The sequence below is a fragment of the Callorhinus ursinus genome, unplaced genomic scaffold, assembly GCF_003265705.2.
Source record: "Callorhinus ursinus isolate GAN/ISIS: 27379988/994484 unplaced genomic scaffold, GSC_fseal_2.0 scaffold11, whole genome shotgun sequence".
Lineage (NCBI taxonomy): Eukaryota > Metazoa > Chordata > Mammalia > Carnivora > Otariidae > Callorhinus > Callorhinus ursinus.
This window is the reverse complement of record NW_027397073.1, coordinates 28,637,235-28,649,732: the sequence shown is the minus strand read 5'-3', so window position 1 is coordinate 28,649,732 and position 12,498 is coordinate 28,637,235. Positions and strand designations below refer to the sequence as shown.

The 12,498-nt window shown below is 36.8% G+C and overlaps 1 pseudogene; it reads left to right on the top strand.

Annotated features, from left to right (window-relative positions):
• Positions 1-8,239: 8,239 nt before the first annotated feature.
• Positions 8,240-8,365, top strand: LOC112835399 (U4 spliceosomal RNA; annotated as a pseudogene).
• Positions 8,366-12,498: the final 4,133 nt, after the last annotated feature.

The window sequence follows — 12,498 nt, the reverse complement described above, 5'->3', positions numbered from 1 at the left end:
CAAAGAAGCTTTGTTATATTGTCACAGTTCCTTCAAAACTAGTTCCTTGATAGCTCTGTCCTCACCAACTAATCCTTCTCTAAAATTTTCCTTGAAAGCCTGCTAACTGGAAAACTCTCTCTCCAGATGTGCCCAGTCTTAGCCTTGGGTTTTCATTCTGTTCTGAGGAATCAGCATTAATTTCCCAAACTTCTCTTCAGTCCTCATCTATTCATGCTACCAGAGGCTGTTTCGTCTCCTGGAATTCTTTGATGTTTGTGTAGTAATGGCTTATCGTTCTATATACCTTTGCTTCCATCTATTCTACTTGAAGATGACCTACAGAAGTGAAAAACCACTAGATAAGTTAACGCATCTTTGTCTTGCTCTTAAACTTTTATCTTCTTAAATGTTGTAATTTTCTGATTGGCTGCAAGATACTACAATGTTAGTTCTTTTTAACTTAAAATATTGAACTGGTTACATGCCTGTAATAATATAAGTAACAGACAAATTAAATGTCCTTGTTCTTATACATGCTGACAAAAAAAAACTTTAGCTAAATCTAAATGGAGATAATATTCTAGATGGTTTTGGAACTTGTGGCATCTTCTGGTGCCTATTTACAGTTTAAACAAGCGGAGACTTTTCCTCTACCGGCTGGAGACGAAAGGGGCTGAGTGCATTGACTCTTTTGGAGGAGAGGTAGAACGATAAAGAGAATGGCAGGGAGCACAGTGCATCTGTTCCTCTCCTCAGCCTGAGTGACTTTGAGTTCTTATGGCAAGAAGGATTATAGCAGTAGCTATGTTTGTAAAAGATCATGAGGCTCTACCACCAGCCGGGCCACTGTAGGGACCCAGAAAGTTTGAACACAGACGTTAAGAGAGGACATTCTAACACACATCTCTACCACTCAAACATATGCACTCTGTCACAGACCAGAGTGTGGAGCTGGCACCCTGAAGATTCAAGGACACACCAAAAGAGAAACAGGCACTCATTGCCAAAACCTCTCCCAAGGAAAAAGATATTAGAGTGGGTGATTTTTTTTTTTTTGGCTGAAGTCATTTGCAATCAGTGTCTCTTTTAATTTTTTCTTTGTCAGACTTAAATTTACAAAAGAATTGCAAAGACTGTATAGTTTCCCTATACTCTTTATTCAACTTCCTGTATGTATGTATGTATGTATCTGTGTGTGTTTGCATGTGCATTCACAGGTGCTGCTGTCTGTGTGTATGTATGTATCTATGTGTGTTTGCATGTGCATTCACAGGTGCAGCTGTCTGTGTGTATGTATGTATCTGTGTGTGTTTGCATGTGCATTCACAGGTGTGACTGTCTATATGCGTAGGTATCTCTGTTCATGCATTTATGCTGACATCTCTGATTCTATTCCATGACTGCAGACTTCATTCTACTTTTTTACCCCTTGCTTATTTGTAACTTCTTTCTCTGACAGAACCCTGGCTTTCATTATCTGTAATTATTTTTCAATACTAGTATATATGTAGTTTTACAAATTTTAATCTGTACCCTAGTGAGAAACACATTCACCAATGAGGATATAATGTTCGTAAATACAGTTGTTTTGGTCTCTAGCCAGTTTCTAGTAAAACATTAGCTCCCTTTTTCATTGGTTCATATAATTCTTTTTTTAATTTTTAAATTAAATTCAGTTAAGTTAACATATAGTGTATTATTAGTTTCAGGGTAGAATTTAGTGATTCATCAGATGCATATAACACCCAGTGTTTATTACATTAAGTGCCCACCTTAATGCCCATCACCCATTTAGCCCATCCCCCTCCCAGCTCCCTTCCAGTAATCCTCAGTTTTTTTCCTATAGTTAAGAGTCTCTTAGGGCTGGCCTTCTCTCTGTTTTTATTTTATGTTTCCTTCCCTTCCCCTATTTTTATATGTTTTATTTCTTAAATTCCACATATGAGTGAAATCATATGGTATTTGTCTTTCTCTGACTGACATATTTCACTTAGCGTAATACCCTCTAGTCCCATCCAAGTCATTGCAAATGGCAAGATTTCATTCTTTTTGAGGGCTGCATGATATTCCATCATATATACACCATATCTTCTTTATCCATTATCAGTCGATGGACATTTGAGCTCTTTCCATAGTTTGGCTATTGTTGATAATCCTGCTGTGTACATTGGTGTGCATGTGCCCCTTCAAATCTGTACTTTTGTATCCTTTGTGTAAATACCTAGTAGTGCAATTGCTGTGTCACAGGGTAGTTCTATTTTTAACTTTTTGAGGAACCTCCAAACTGTTTTTCAGAGTGGCTGCACCAGTTCGCATTCCCATCAACAGTGTAAGAGGGATCCCCTATCTCCAGCATCCTCATCACCATCTGTCGTTTCCTTAGTTGTTAATTTTGACCATTCTGACTGGTATGAGGTGGCATCTCATTGTGGTTTTGGTTTGTATTTCCCTGATGTTGAGTGATGTTGAGCATTTTTTCATGTGTCTGTTAGCTCCCTTTTTATTTACACTTTCAGTTAGGTTATGTCATCCATTGATAACACACATAGTTGTTATCATGGTGTGCATGTCCCTTCTGGAATTCCCATAGCATTCTAGGGGATGCTGTTGTCTAACAATAAAGCTTGCTCTATGTGGTACAGAAGGTATGTGGGTTTGATAAATGTATAGAGTCATGCATTCAAATCGTATTAACATATAACCTATTTTTATCACTATAAACATTTCCTGTGTGGCCTCTTTATAGTCAACTTTTCCTAACATTTTGCAACCACTGATTTGTTTTCTATCTCAATAGTTTCCCCTTTGCCAGATTATCATATGGGTGGAATCATGTAAAATGTACGCTTTTGAGTCTTTTTCAGTTAGCAAAATGTGTTTAAAATTCATAATTTTTTTGCTAAATAGCATTCTATACTATGTATATGCCACAGTTTATCCACTCACCTTTGAGGAACATCTTGGCAGTTTCTAGTTTGGGGAGTTTATAAATTAAGTGCTTTTAACATTTACATATAAGTTTTTGTGTGAACACAATTATTCAGTTCTCTTGGGTAAACATCTAGGGATAGCATTGCTGAGTCCTATGTAAGTGTATATTTAACTTTGTAAGAAACTGCCAAAAGGTTTTCCAAAGTGGCTCCACCATTTCATATTGACACTAGCAATGAAAAAAGAGTTGCCATTGCTCTGCATCCTTATCATTTGGCATTGTCAGTTTTTGTTTATTTTTACTTTACCAGATACATAGTGTTTTCTCATTGTAGTATTAATTTGAATCTGCCTAATGACTAAATACTGAGCATCTTTTTTTTAAAAAATTTTATTTTATTATGTTATGTTAGTCACCATACAATACATCATTAGTTTTTGATGTAGTGATCCATGCTTCATTGTTTTCGTATATCACCCAGTGCTCCATGCAGTACGTGCCCCATCACCAGGCTAACGCATCCCCCCACCCCTGATGAATCACATACCTGTACCTCTGTTACAAATAATACATTATATGTTAAAAAAAAAAAAGAAAAAAAGAAGATACTAGGAAGGGAAAAATGAAGGGGGGGAAATTGGAGGGGGAGAAGAACCATAAGAGACTATGGACTCTGACAAACTGAGGGTTCTAGAGGGGAGGGAGGCGGGGGGATGGGTTAGCCTGGTGATGGGTATTAAAGAGGGCATGTATTGAATGGAGCACTGGGTGTTATACGCAAACAATGAATCATGGAACTCTACATCAAAAACTAATGATGTAATGTATGGTGATTAATATAACATAATAAAATTAAATTAAAAAAAGATAAAAAAACTTCTGCACAGCAAAGGAAACAGTCAACAAAACAAAGAGGCAACCCACAGAATGGGAGAAGATATTTGCAAATGACACTACAGATAAAGGGCTGGTATCCAAGATCTATAAAGAACTTCTCAAACTTAATACGCAAAAAACAAATAAGTCAAAAAACGGGCAGAAGACATGAACAGACACTTCTCCAAAGAAGACATACAAATGGCTAACAGACACATGACAAAATGTTCATCATTAGCCATCAGGGAAATTCAAATCAAAACCACATTGAGATACCACCTTACACCAGTTAGAATGGCAAAAATTGACAAAGCAAGAAACAACAAATGTTGGAGAGGTTGTAGAGAAACCCTCTCACACTGTTGGTGGGAATGCAAGTTGGTACAGCCACTTTGGAAAACAGTGTGGAGGTGCCTCAAAAAATTAAAAATAGAGCTACCCTATGACCCAGGAATTGCAGTACTGGGTATTTACTGAGCATCTTTTTATGTTTCTTTCCCATCCATATATATTTCTTGAAGTATCTGCTCAGATTTTTCTCCCTTTTTAAATTTTATTATTGAAATTTGATTATTCCTTATGCATCCCAAAGACAAGTCCTTAATATTTTCCCCAGAGTGTGGCTTGTTTTTTATTCTCTGAACAGTGTGTTTTGCAGAATAGAACCTTTTAATTTTGAAAAGTTCAATCTATAATTATTATCATTTTTTACTTTATCAATTGTGTTTTGATGTCATATTTAAAAATTCATTGCCAAGCTCCAAGTCATACAGATTTGTCTTTTATTTTCTTCCAGAAGTTTTATGGTTTTAAATTAAAGAACCCTTGTACACTGTTGGTAGGAATGCAAACTGGTGCAACCAGCATGGAACACAGTATGAACGTTCCTTAAAAAATTAAAAATAGACCTACCTTATAATCCAGGAATCATGCTACTAAGTATTTACAAGGAATACAAAAACAGCAATTCAAAGGGATACATGCACCCCTCTGTTTATAGCAGCATTATTTACAATAGCCAAATTATGGAAGCAGCTCAAGTGTCCATCAACAGATGAATAAATAAAGATGTAGTGTGTGTGTGGAATATTATTCAGCCATAAAAAATAATGAAATATTGCCATTTGCAACAACATGAATGGAGCCAGAGAATATAATACTAAGTGAAAGAAGTCAGTCAGAAAAAGACGTATGTCCTATGATTTCACTCACATGTGGAATTTAAGAAACAAAACGAATGAAGGGAAAAAGAGACAAACCATGAAACAGACTCTTTTTTTAATAGCAGTTTTATTTTATCGCACACAATTTATTCTAAAAATTGATCAGCTGTTACAATTTTTTTATTATGTTATGTTAATCACCATACATTACATCATTAGTTTTTGATGTAGTGTTCCATGATTCATTGTTTGCGTATAACACCCAGTGCTCCATGCAGAACGTGCCCTCCTTAATACCCATCACCAGGCTAACCCATCCCCCCAGCCCCCTCCCCTCTAGAACCCTGTTTGTTCTGAGAAACAGACTCTTAACTATAGAGAACAAACTGATAGTTACCAGAGGGCAGGTGGGTGGGGGGATGGGTGAAATAGGTGATGGGATTAAAGAGTATGCTTGTCATGATGAGCACTAATGTAAAGAATTGTTGAATCACTATTGTTGTACACCTGAACTAATGTAACACAATTTTAACTATACTGGAATTAAAATTTAAAACTTAAAAAATAAATTTTACAGTTAGATCTTTTAATTTGTTTTTTTTATGAAGATGTTTTGTTCTTACCTATAGATATGCAATTGTTTTAGCACCATATTGAAAAGAGACTGTTTCTATATTGCCTCTTCTTTATCAAAAATTAAACACATTTGCATGGGTCATTTCTACAACTCTCTATTGTTCTATGTGTCTAACTTTTCAGCAATCCCATACCATCTTGATTATTGTAAATTTATAGTAATTCTTGAAAATGGCACTGTGTCTTCTCCAGCATTTTGCTTCTTCAGAATTGTTTTGGCTATTAGTTTTATTTCCCCATATAAATTTTAGAATTAGCTTATTAATATCTAAAAAGAATGCTGAGATTTTGATTAGGATTGCATTGAATCTATAGAAAAACTGGGACAATTGATAATAATACTGAGTCTTCCAAAATACAAACACGGTATATCTTTCCATTTTTACCTTCTTTGTTTTCTCACTATTTTATGGTTTTCAATATAGAGAACTTGACATATTTTGTTATATTTATACCTAAGCATTTCAAGTAGTGTTGTGTTGTTATAAGTGGTGCTGTTTGCTTAATTTCGATTTCCAATCGTTCAAACTAATATATAAAAACAATATTGGTTTTTGTCTATTTACCTTGTATCCCACAACCTTCAAAGTTTCTGTCAACCTTAAAAATAAAATAGCCAGTTAGTTTGCCAGAAAAATGAGTTTATTTGAGAATAACAGAGGAATTGCAATTTGGGATATGCAAACTATGGTGAAAGAGGAAAGGAAGAAATTGGGGGTGACTGTTAGAAATGAAAGTCCACTGGAGGAGAGCAAGAGTTCAGCGCTGTGGCAACTTCTCATGCCTTAGTTACAGTGGTTCTCATTGTCTATGTTACTAGATAAGGAAAAAAAAAACAACTCTTCTTCCTGCTGGGGTGAAAAAACAAAACAAAACCCCCAAATTAAGCTTCTTCCTGTTGGGAAATGCATGATACAATTCTTCCTACTAGCATCTGTGAGTGGTTGTGTGTGAGAGCTCCCCCTTCAGAGCTTCCTGACTCCATTTTATTAATTTTAGTTTTTATTTTTAAACAGATTTATGATATATAATTCATGTATCACGCAGTTCATCCATTTAAGGTATACAAGCAAAAAATATATACAATTAAACTATCATCTTCACAGTGTTGTGCAACCATCACTATAATCTAATTTTATTTATTATTTACTTTTTAAATTATTATTAGTTTCGGTAGTAGAACTTAGTGATTCATCAGTTGCATATAACACCCAGTGCTCATTACATCAAGTGCTCTTCTTAATGCCTGACTCCATTTTAAATGAGGTTTCTTTTATTCATTTTCACACTTCCCCCTTTTGATCAAGGTCTTTACTCAAAAGCACCACTGATCAAAAGTCAAGTTTTCTACATTTAGTGGTTTCATCCCTTGATGGTAGGAAGGACTTTTCCTGGTTGTCATGTCCCAGGTCAAGGGGAAAATGCACAGATTGGAAATGATGGAGGCCATTTGAGTAACAAGGAAATGTAGGAGGGAGACTTTTCAGGCATTTCCTACCTACAGTCCATATCTTATCAAAGTTGTAAGCATTGGAGATTCTGAAGCAATGAGTTAGCATCACTTTATTGGGCATATCACTTATGCAGGAATAGCAACAGCACTTAAAAATGATTATGCAAAGCAGAATCAAAAGCAATATGACAAATACTGCTTGTACAGTGGTTCTAAACCAAGAGCCCACACCTGAAGGTAACCAGCTGACCTCAAAGGACCATGAATTGTTAAATGCAATTTGTTGTAGCCAATGTGCTTGTTCCCTAATCTTATGTAATTGGTTTCTACTTCCCTAGAGGAATTTATCCATGTGCAAAAGATGGCATGGTCTATTGCATAAATTCCTCCTTACTCAGCAAGTAGGTAATCAAGGACTATGAAATTTTTCAAAACTACTGTAGTCAATGAGTCAAATGATTGTTGTTGGGTTGACTGTGGAATCAGCTGGGAGAAATTTCTGATCATATGTTTATTGTCACTCACTCCAACCCAAAGGAGAAAGTCTCTCTCTGTGGAGGCATACCTGAAGTCATGTACATGTCTACAAGTTCCTATTTAAGGTGACCATGGAACTTTAATAGTGTGGACCAATGGGAGGCTTCTGATTTGTGATGGATGTTAACAGCGACCGTTAAATGTCCCAGTAAACATTAACCTCCAATTCATCAGTTATTTTAGCATTCATATGCCCATGGGAAATGCTGTCTACTGCAGATGAAAATGAAACCAGATGGAGAGCAGAGGATTCCAGCTAAAGTCTGCTTATTGATAGATTGATTAGTTGGAATTTTCCAATTGACCCTTTCAAGCCAAGGATCAGAGGAGTTGGGGTGACATTCTGTGAGAGACCATCATTCTAAAGGGGTCTTGCCTAAAAGTCTTGCAGAGAGGAGTTAGCCTGTGTTGTCCTTGAGTGCAGGAAGACAGATCACACTTAGAGAAGGAAAAAAAAATAGAGTAGCAAAAATTGTATGATTAGCAAAGTTGGAAATATTTAGCTGATTTTGGTACAGTTTTGATTGAGGAAAGGTTAAAACAAGGTAGGGGGACATCTGGCCATAATATCCTAACACAGTAGGTAATGTCCATCAACTTACAGGTATAATCAACAGTGGCATTTGGGATTAAGGAGAAATTGGTTACAGACAAAACCAAAGCTTTGCGCAGTGGCAGTATCGTAGCCAATGAGGTTTATCCGAGGCGCGATTATTGCTAACAGATAAAACCAAGAGATTTCCAACATTGTGAACAGATCAGAATTTCTGGTGACAGGCCCAGCAGTCAGAAAGGCTTCCCCTGTTTGCAATAAATTATAAAATGTGGATAAGAGCACTGTCTTTCCAAGAAAAAGAGGGAGAAAATAAGGTAAGAATCAACAGCAAGAAAAAGGCATATAGATCTGGTCCAGTCATCCTGGGAAAGTTGTTTCCTCCAGCTGTTGCCTGCTTCAACTCTTGGAAGTGAATTTCCTGGTCACTATAAAGTTTGAGGGATTATTTTTTCTAATGGAATTTTTTCCACAGAAGAGGCAGTACCTTGCCTACAAGGGAAAGCTTTAGTCCAATGTGGAATCCTTAAAACCTAAACCATCACCAAAACATTTATATCCATAAATCTCCATTGAGAGATGGGGGAATCCATTTCTCAAACCTCAAATGGTCCATCAGGCAATTTAAAGTGACTTGGAGCAGTGCAGACAAGTTTTCCTGAATTTTATTTTGGGCAGATACAGCAAGAAAAGTAGACACTTTTTGTGGTCTTATTGATATTTCCCCCACCATTGTTGATTCATAAAGATTATTTTATGAGTAGACTAATGATTCAATGAATTTAAAGTGATCATTAGTGGGAATTTCAAAATCTCTGGCAGGGCTGGATTGTTATTTGGCCCAAACCAGAGTTCTCTCTTTTGATCAAACTGACAATTGATGGATTTTTAATTGTTGTTTTTCCTTTTCTGGAGGCAAGTGTTGGGCATCTCTAGTCAGGTTTTCTAGAATATCATTTGAGGCAACATCCCTTTGGACCATGACAGAGATTTGATCTTGGTTCCTTTCAAAGCATCATTCTTGGCAGAAATATCACTAAGTTTGGATAACTTTAGTCAGGGAGTCAAGCTTGGAATGTCCAGGGACCTTAATAATAGCCAAAGTGGCTGGTAGGAGTATAGCATCTAATAAATTTTGGACATAAGAGCCATTTTTAGTCCCTAACCCCCCGCCCTGCCGCTGGAAGTAAGGAAGTCTTGCTATTTACATAGCATTCCAAAATCATGAGCTACTTCAAAGTCTTACTATCAGTATAAATGTTTATGATTTTGTCCTTAGCTGGAGTACAAGCCTGAGTGAGAAAATATAACAGCCTATTAGGATGAGGTAGCCAAAGGCAAAGGTGCAACCTCAATACTGTCATAAGGAGTTACAATAGCATACCCATCATAGTATTTGCCACTTTCACCGCTTAAATAAGAACCATTAGTAAGCCATGAAGAGTCAGTGTTATTCAAATGAATTTCCTATAAGTCAGGAGGAGTCAGTCAAAAAGTGAACTGTCGGAGGGGGAGATGAACCATGAGAGACTATGGACTCTGAGAAACAAACTGAGGGTTCTAGAGGGGAGGGGGTGGGGGGATAGGTTAGCCTGGTGATGGGTATTAAAAAGGGCACGTACTGTATGGAGCCCTGGGTGTTATACGCAAACAATGAATCATGGAACACTACATCAAAAACTAATGATGTAATGTATGGTGATTAACATAACATAATTAAAAATAAATAAAAATAATTTTAAAAAAGTGAATTGTAGAAGTTAACACGTATAAGTAGTATCATCCACAGAGGAGGGAAGAAGGAAGGCAGGGTTAGTATTATCACAGTGAGAAAGAGTTATATGTAGGGCAGTTAGCAGGAGGATCTCATAGGAGGTAAGGTGGCTGGCTAAAAGGTGTTGAGTATAAGAATTCAGTAGGGCTTCTGCACAGGGAACAAAGATGGTTAAAGGAGATCCCATAACTACTTTTTTGGTGACCTTAACTAAAAGGACAGTGGAAAGAAGGGCTTTGACAGGAAGGGGGGGGTATCCTTGTACCACAGGGTCTAACTGTTGGCTATAATGCCCTATCGGTTAATAGTAGTTCCAATGTTTTTGGATGAGTACTTCAGGGGCATTTCCTTCTTTTTCATATACAAAAAGGAAAATGGGAAATTGATAATTGGGATTTCCTAGGGCAGGGGGAGTTCTTAAGCATTCCTTTAAGGACTTAAAGGCTAAGTCATCCTGGTGTTCCCAAATGTAAAGTCAGGTTTGTTGTTTTTTAAGTAAATATATAGGGGTTGGGACGTAAGAGAAGTTTGGAATCCAATTTAGCAGTAGATGCTAGCCTGAAAAAACCTTGTAATTGACATTTAGTTTTGGGTTTGGAGAAGTTTGGAATGTCATGGAGCTTATCTGGGTCTAAACATAGCTCTAGAGATTTTTCAGGATTATCCCAATTGGCAGCCTTCATTCAGTGCTGGACCTGATGATCTTCACTGACAAGTATGTGAACTAGCTCATATGTCAGAGAAACCAGGTTAAGTATGAATGACTATATTAAATTTCTCAGCAAATCTGTAGGAATCTTTGATTTTTTGGGAAAATATTTATCTATGGCTCCTCGTTCAGCTTTAGTCCAGGGTATATAAAAAATTGGGGATTAACATTTGGATCCTCAAAAGGTTAGACTTTAAAGGGGCAGATTTTAAGAGGTTCAAGGGAAGAGAAAGTAGGGAGAAATTCAGAGAAAAGGGGGGTTTAGTGAAGGTTAGAATGAGGAAGCAGAGGGTATAGAGGAACTGGATCAGCACAGAAGGCAAAGAGGAAGATGGTACCAGGGTGAAGCACTGGCACAAGATGGCTGCCACACACCTAGAGACAATGAAGACAAGGCAGACAGAACAAACAAGCAAGATGGCACCTGAGACAAAGAGGGTAGAGAAGAGAAGAAAGAGGCCTTAGACACTTTTATTTTCTTTCGATTGTTTGTTTACTTTGGTTAATTTAGAAGTGGCATTTGCTAAGAGGGAACTTTAGAATTAAACAAGTTTTAGAGCAGAAGATTTCTAGTTTAGTTCTGAGAAAGACAAGTGAGATCAAAATTCCCCATAATAGCAATCAGAGTTCTAAATTATTTTTGGTTGAGTTGGTCCTTTTAGTTAAAAATATGCATGAGGAGGGAACATAATTTTTAAAAACAAAGCTAGCTAGAATTCTGGAAGGAGGGCACTCCTGAGAGAATTTAGAGGATTAGGATTCTATAATCTTAGCTTAAAGCTCAGAAAAACAAATGACTACTTGCCAAAAGGATGATGCCTTCACAAAAAAATAAAAACAGATCCCAAATAAAATCGGAGATTTCAACCAAAGGAAGGGAGCTTGAATCTGAGAGGAGATTTACCAAACTGAAAGGAAAAAGACAACTCAAAGAAGCAGAGAACACAAGGGGCTGACGTGGGTACCTCACAGGATTCCAGGAGTGGGTAGGTTCTCAAGGGGTTTGGGCCTTTGGATCCCATTTCTGACACCATGTAATAGCAAGCTTAAAGATATTCAGTTAGCTTACCAGAAAATGATTTTATTTAGGAACAATAGAGGGATTGAAATTCAGGACATGCAAACTATGGTGAACCATAGGCAAGTCTAGAGTACAAAAGAGAGGAGGGGGCTTGCTTCTATAGAGGAAAGGAGAAAGTTAAACAGCCTTTTTAGAATGAAAGTCCATTGAAAGAGAGCCACAGTTCTGGGTTTTGGCAACTTCTCATTGGTGACTTGTGGCAGTTCTCATTGCCTGGGTTGTTGCTGGGCAGGGAGATAATCTTCCCTCTTCCTACTGGAGTTAAAAAGAAAAAAAAAGTTTCTTCCTATTGGGAAATGCAAGCTATACTTTTTCCTGCTAGGGTCTGCAAATGGAGGCACATGGTAGTGTGTGAGAGCATTCTAAATGCCCCTTCAGGGCATTCTGACTCCATTTTAAATGAGAGTTTTTTTTATTTTCACATTTCTTATTAATCTGTACATATAATTTTGTTTTTTCCTTTGTAATATGTATGCTTTTGACTTTTGTTTTATTACACTGGCTAAGGTTTCTAGTGCAATTCTTAATAGAAGTAGTTAGGATAAAATGCCTTGCCTTTTACCCAGACTTAGTGAGAATGTATTTAGTCCTCCCTCATTAAGTTTGAAATTAGCTGTAAATTTTTGATGGATGACTTCTATTCACTTCAGAATTTTTCAATTCTTAGTATTCTGAGGGTTTTTATGATGAATAGATGTTGAATTTTGTCAGAAGTTTTATTCTGCTTCTATTGAGATAATCATGTGGTCTTCTTTAGTTTACTAATAGGTGAATTGTTTTTTAAATATTGGTTCAACCTTAA